Here is a 6,771-nt window from a genome sequence, read left to right as displayed (position 1 = left end):
ACCCCACTGACTAAGGGATGCTGAGCCCTAGATGTCTGTTTTCACAGGACTTCCCGCCATGAAAGAACATCTATACACAACAGAGTGTGGCGTGTCTTTAGGGACAGTGGAAGTCTCATGCAGTGACCACCCCTTCGTGTGTCTCTTCGCTTCTGTCCTTTCCTGTTATGATACATGAGTGATGACAGGAATAGGTCATCTCTGTGAGTTCTGAGCCATTCTAGAAAATTTCTTGAACCTACCAAAGGTAGTCAGAGCAAGAAGACAGGGTGGCTTGTGCCTACTAGTTTAAGACTGGAAGAACAGAGTTCTAACTTGTAGGCGGTGAGGGACAGAAAGAGTGCCACGTGAGTAGCGAGTGTCAAGAGGGTACAAAAGGGAAGTGGGGTGACACCTTAGCTCCACATTTTGGAAATTGGCCTCATGTCCATTACTGTTAACATGGGACCTATTGCTTACCGGTTATACCTTGAATTTTCTTTAGCATCAAGTGAAAAAGCATTCTACAGATGTTCTAGCCTCAAACTGTACATATTTGCCCATCACCTGGATGGGTCTATCCAAGGACCATATAGAATATTATTTACTTAATCTTATCCTTTGAGTCTACTCATTTTCAAAATGGAAATAACTTCTAAGTAGCTTATGTACCCTGGAGGGGATGGCGTATGCACCACCCAAAATATCTCATGGGCCAAAGTGCCACTCACTCCCATCACCCACTGGAAAACATTGAGCTAGGACAACAGTCAACTGTTTGAGGATCAAAGAGCCAATCCTGTCCCTCACAATGATTTAAAAATTATTCCAGAGACATAACTATATTTTTACAAACAAACGAAATCAACATTGCCTGAATAATATCCTGTAAATGAAACTAGGATAGTTTTGTTTTCAATTTTACTTCAGAGCCATATGTATGGGTCAAAAGAGCCCCATGTGGCTTGAGGGCTGCATTTTGCTGACCCCTGACCTTGACCAACCCTTTCATCTCAAAGATGAGAAAGCAGAGGCCTGGGTGTTGTGTTTGCCTTAGATCACACGATTAGTGTGATCCAATTGAGATCCAATTGAGCATTTTAACTTGCAGACTTGTACACCAGCAGCTTGCCTTGCTCTGTATTGTTGGTCCAATCTATGCTCCCTGACTCAGAAAGAGCTGTTACTTTATCTAAATCGAATGTGAACTTTCAAATTATTCTTCTTATTTGGGTTTTATATTCTTAGGTCCTGCTCAATTTCAAGTATAACAGCTCCTGGGAAGAATTTCATTTTCTTTTTCTGTGGCTTCTGTTAGGACGTTAACAATATCAATCATTTAAATTTTTAGATACTTTACTATCTTGAACCATATCAGGCCCTAGAAAATTGTATATCCCTGATTCAGTAACTACCTCTAGGAAACTATCCTAAGGAAAATATCAGAGACAAAGACAAAGATTGATGCTCAAAATAATGGTTGCTGAATTATTTATATAGTGAAAAAAAAAAAAGCTCACCTAAACATCTACCAATAACTAACTGATTTAATAGATATGCAGAGCAGTTTAGTAAGCAGCTCTTAAAAATCATGTTTTCAAATAATGTTAATGACTTAGAAAATACAATATAAAGTATGTAAGAAAAAGGTACTCAACTATTTATAGAGGGCCTCAATTATGTTAAATATATATACAGGTGCACATTTTCAAAAGACTAAAAAGACACATCAAATTGTCAGTCATTTATAATCAATGACATAAATCATTTTCTTTTTCCTTTCCTATAATTTCTAAATACTCCATAATTAACTACTTTTATAATCCAGGAAATAAACATTTTTAAGTGATTTTTCTGGAGTTCAATGGTCCTGGTGGATGTGTGCCATTGAGCTGATTCAGACTCAAAGCAAGCACACATAGCAAAGCAAAACTGCCCCATAGTGTTTTCTAGCCCCATAAAGAGCTAGTCTCAGAACCCTATAGGGGCAGTTCTACTCTGTCCTATAGGGTCTCTATGAGTTGAAATTGATTCAATGGCAGTGAATTTTGTTTCTGAGAAAATGTTTATTGGAGCAAATTGCTGGAGCTCTTTCCTACAGAGCTGAAGCTACGAGTAAGTTCGAACCACCGATCTTTTGGTAGCAGCTGAACACCTAACACATCTGCTTCTCCAATATTTGAAATAACACAAGTACTGAGTTTCTCTGTTGTAAACCCAGCTGCTCTGTTGAATACCATCCATGCTGCACTTCTACATGACCCAAAAGATCTCAAGGGGACCAGGTGTCCTGGTAAGATTTAACCAGAAAATGTATGTAATCATTTAAGACCCTCCATTCCTTTGTAAAAGCAAGATATTGCAAAACATAGTTCTATTTAACTGTAAAGAAGAAAATGAGATGAGACTAGGAGGAGAGCAATGGAAAACCAAAAGATATAAAATGGAACCAAGTGAGGGATACAGGCAAAGAAAACAAGCAAGATTTGGCCAACAAATCAGCAGTCAAACTGTGTCTTTTGGTCAAAAGTCTCTGGTGAGAGAGACACGGATTACAAGGAGGGATTACATTTGTCCAGAGAGAAAAATCTTACCTTACAGCACACACATCTTGGTGGAAGGCACTCACTGAAGCAGCTGTTAGCAGGAACCTGTTTTCTGAAACTGGATGTGTGGATGGATTTATTACCATCTGTTATCTGAGGATACCATGCCTGCCCTTTGTCTACAAAGATTTAATTGGAACCTCCAACAGGTTCCATTCAGACCCTTAGTTTCCTGCGTCAGAGGCGGGAAGATAGAGCTAGAGAGGGGAGAAATTACCCTAAGCAAAGATGCATTGGGCTGTGCTGTTTTTCATCTGTGCTTATCTACCATCAAGCTCTTTAACTCTGTCCTGGAACATAATACAAATTGGAAGGCATTGCTAAACCAGAATGTAACTCCTCTCCCTTGTTACTTAGTGAAAGAGGTTCCATATTCCCCAATTGCTTCCTGTAAAGAAACAGATCTTAAAACACTTATAGGGCAACAATAAATCTATGATCATTGTGTTCAAGCCATAAAAATCCCATGGCAGTAGCAACGATAAAGGCATAGATGTGTGCTTGCCATCTTCACATCCTAAAGCTAGCTCAATGCCTGGCACAGAGTAGCCACGTATACATAATCCCTGTGGAGATGACTGAATGAAAGAGTATGGCTCATTGTGGGGTCAAGGGCTGGCGCTTTGGAGCTATATTACTCTGGCACTAAGAGTCATCAATGAGGAAAAGAATATGAACCATTGACTGAAAAGCAAATACAATCAAAGAGCAAGGGAGCAGCAATGTCTTCCTGTGTGTGGAATTGATGTGTCCATGAGGTCCTCCTAACTGTATGAATTAATTTAAGGACTTTCCATTGAGGTCTACAAAAAGAATAGAATAGACATGGAAAAACAAGGGGAGAAAACAATATTAGAGAAGTACTCATTTCTCTTTTTTTTTAAATCATTTTATTAGGGGCTCATACAACTCTTATCACAATCCATACATCCATTGTTTCAAACACATTTATACATTCGTTGCCCTCATCATTCTCAAAACATTTGCTCTCCACTTAAGTCCTTGGCATCGGCTCCTCATTTTCCCCCTCCTTCCTCCCTACCCCCTCCCTGAACCCTTGGTAATTTATAAATTATGATTTTGTCATATCTTACACTGTCCAAAATCTCCCTTCACCCACTTTTCTGTTGTCCGTCCCCCAGGAAGGAGGTTATATGTAGATCCCTGTAATTGGTTCCCCCTTCCCATTCCACCCTTCCTCCAAAGGGATCATCTGTCCTGGATTCCCTGTGTTTCCTGTTCCTATCTGTACCAGTGTACATCCTCTGGTCTAGCCAGATTTGTAAGGTAGAATTGGGATCATGATAGTGAGGAGGTAGGGGGAAACTTTTAGGAACTAGAGGAAAGTTGTGTGCTTCATCATTGCTATACTACACCCTGACTGACTCATCTCCTCCCCGTGACCCTTCCATAAGGGGATGTCCAGTTGCCTACAGATGCACTTTGAGTCCCCACTCCGCACTCCCCCTCATTCACAATGATATGATTTTTTTTTTCCTATGATGCTTGATACCTGATCCCTTCAACACCTCATGATCACACAGGCTGGTGTTCTTCTTCCATGTGCGCTTTGTTGCTTCTCAGCTAGATGACCACTTGTTTACCTTCAAATCTTTAAGACTCTAGACCAGGGGTCCTCAAACTTTTTAAACAGGGTGTCAGTTCACTGTTCCTCAGACCGTTGAAGGGCCAGATTATAGTCTAAAAAAAAAAAAACTATGAATAAATTCCTATGCACACTGCACATATCTGATTTTGAAGTTAAAAAACAAAACGGGAACAAAAACGGGAGCACTGACCATTTGCATTAGCACTGAGCGCTGACTATTTGCGTTATCACTGTGATGCAACCCCTCTAGGAACCACCCCCAACCAACTAACCAACTTAAAAAAAAAGACCTCCTAACTTCAGAAAAAATGACCCCCATAACCACAAAAAGAGGCCCTACTAACTGCAAAATAAAAATAAAAAATAGACCTCCTAACTTCAAAAAAAATCCTAACTTGTTCTTACCTCGGTCCTCAGGCAGCAGCAGGCTCTGCACAGGCAAGCTCGTGACTCCTCCAATCCCATGAGACTGAGAGGAGGAGTTGAGAGACAGAGAAGGAGGGGTGTCGGGAGTGCGGTGCACATTCCACACATGTGCACTGTGGCCCGGGATTGTCGGCTGCTAAGCAGAACAGGCAGCAGCGGCAAAAACACCCAGCGGGCGGGATAAATGTCTTCAGCGGGCCACATGTGGCCCTCGGGCCATAGTTTGAGGACTCCTGCTCTAGGCGCTATATCATTTGATAGCCAGGCTCCATCAGCTTTCTTTACCACATTTGCTTATGCACCTGCTTTGTCTTCAGCAATAGTGTCAGGAAGGTGAGCATCATGGAACGCCAGTGTAATAGAACGAAGTATTCTTGCATTGAGGGAGTACTTGAGTGGAGGCCCAATATCCGTCTGCTACCTTATTACTAAACCTATAAATATGTGCATATAGTTCTATTTCCCCATCCTCATATATAAATATATTTACATATGTGTATGCCTTTATTTAGATCTCTATAAATTCCCTTTGCCTTCTGGCTCTTTCCTCTATTTCCTTTTATTTTCCTCTTGTCCCACCATCATGCTCAGCCTTCATTTGGGTTTCAGTAATTTCTCTCGGTTACATTACCCTTGATCACTCCTACCAAGCCTCCTACACCCTCCTCACCACCAATTTGGATCACTTGTTGTTCCCTTGTCCCTAGGTATGTTGATCCCACTTCCTTTCCCCCCACCTCCACCTCTGTTATTTATTTCTGTAAAGACTGGCAAAGCCTCAGTAGCCCTACATTGTGTTGCTAGGTGTCAGAAGCTACTCAATGGTCAGGGGCTTGGTTTGGGTTTTAGTTTCTTATTATAGCTGTAACAAATTACTACAATTTAATGCCACACAGTAAGAATCAGCATCAATCCAATCCTCAAAATGTGGAGATTGATCCAGGCCTCACATCGCCACTTCTCCATCCTCCTCACCAGCCCCCTCATGACACTAAATCCAGGTTAGAGCCCATGAATTAAATGGGTCCTATCTTCCAGGCTGCGAAATAGGCAAATGTCAGCCACATATTTGGGGAGCGTGTTAGGCTGAGTTCTCTAAAGAAGCAAAACCAGTGTCAACTTGTATGTGTTGTTTAAGGGAAGGGACTTATACAACGAAATGACTTAAGTTGTAGAAATAAGTAAGCGCAGTGTGGTTCAACTCAGACGTCTCCTGACTCATGGAAGCACAGGCTTGTGAAGACAGAGATCTAAGGCCAGCTGAATTAACCCATCACTGGCAGATCCTGGGGTTGGCAGACAAGACAACAGGAACCAAATGCGAGATCCTGCTCTGGTAGAAGGTGAAAGTCCAAAGAAAATTCAACTCTACTTGGTCCTTCTCTCTTATGCTAAAGGTTGATGACAGCAAGGTGATGCCGTCTGACTGCTTGAACTCGACCCCTACCCTTACCCCCAGAGCATCTAGTTGACATAAACCCTAACCACCAGGGGGAGTCTACGTAACAGCCCAACATTTTCACCTTCTGGTTACAAATTATGATTTTCTTTATTTTTTTAACAGTTTTATTTCCACTTCATCTTATATTATACAATTCAAAAGTTCAACCACATTAAGAAGAGTTGTACTACAGAATGACATACCTGTATTAAGTCCTAAGCCCACATGGAAGAAGCACACCAGCCTGTGTGACCACGAGCTATTGAAGGGATCGGAAAGAGGTCTCAAGCATCCAAGAACAGAAAATCATATCATTGTAAAGGTGGGGGAGTGCAGAGTGAAGACTCAAAGTCCATTGGTAGGCAACTGGACACCCCCTTACTGAAGGGTTGTGGGGAGGAGATGAGCCAGTCAGGGAGCAGGGTAGAACGATGAAACGTATAACTTTCCTCTAGTTCTTAAATGCTTCTCACCACCCTACCCCCCACTATCATGATCCCAATTCTATCTTACAAATCTGGCTAGACCAGAGGATGTATATTGGTAGAGATAGCAACTGGAAACACAGGGAATCCAGGACAGATGCCCTCTCCAGGACCAGTGGTAAGAGTGGTGATGCCTGGAGGGTGGAAGGAATGTGGGGTGAAAAGGGGGAACCGATTACAAGAATCTATGTATAGCTTCCTCCCTGGGGGATGGACAGCAGAGAA

The sequence above is a fragment of the Echinops telfairi genome, unplaced genomic scaffold (assembly GCF_000313985.2).
Source record: "Echinops telfairi isolate 266 unplaced genomic scaffold, ASM31398v2 ScPeMD7_9;HRSCAF=40, whole genome shotgun sequence".
In the NCBI taxonomy this organism is placed as follows: Eukaryota; Metazoa; Chordata; class Mammalia; order Afrosoricida; family Tenrecidae; genus Echinops; species Echinops telfairi.
Note: the sequence above shows the minus strand (reverse complement) of the source record.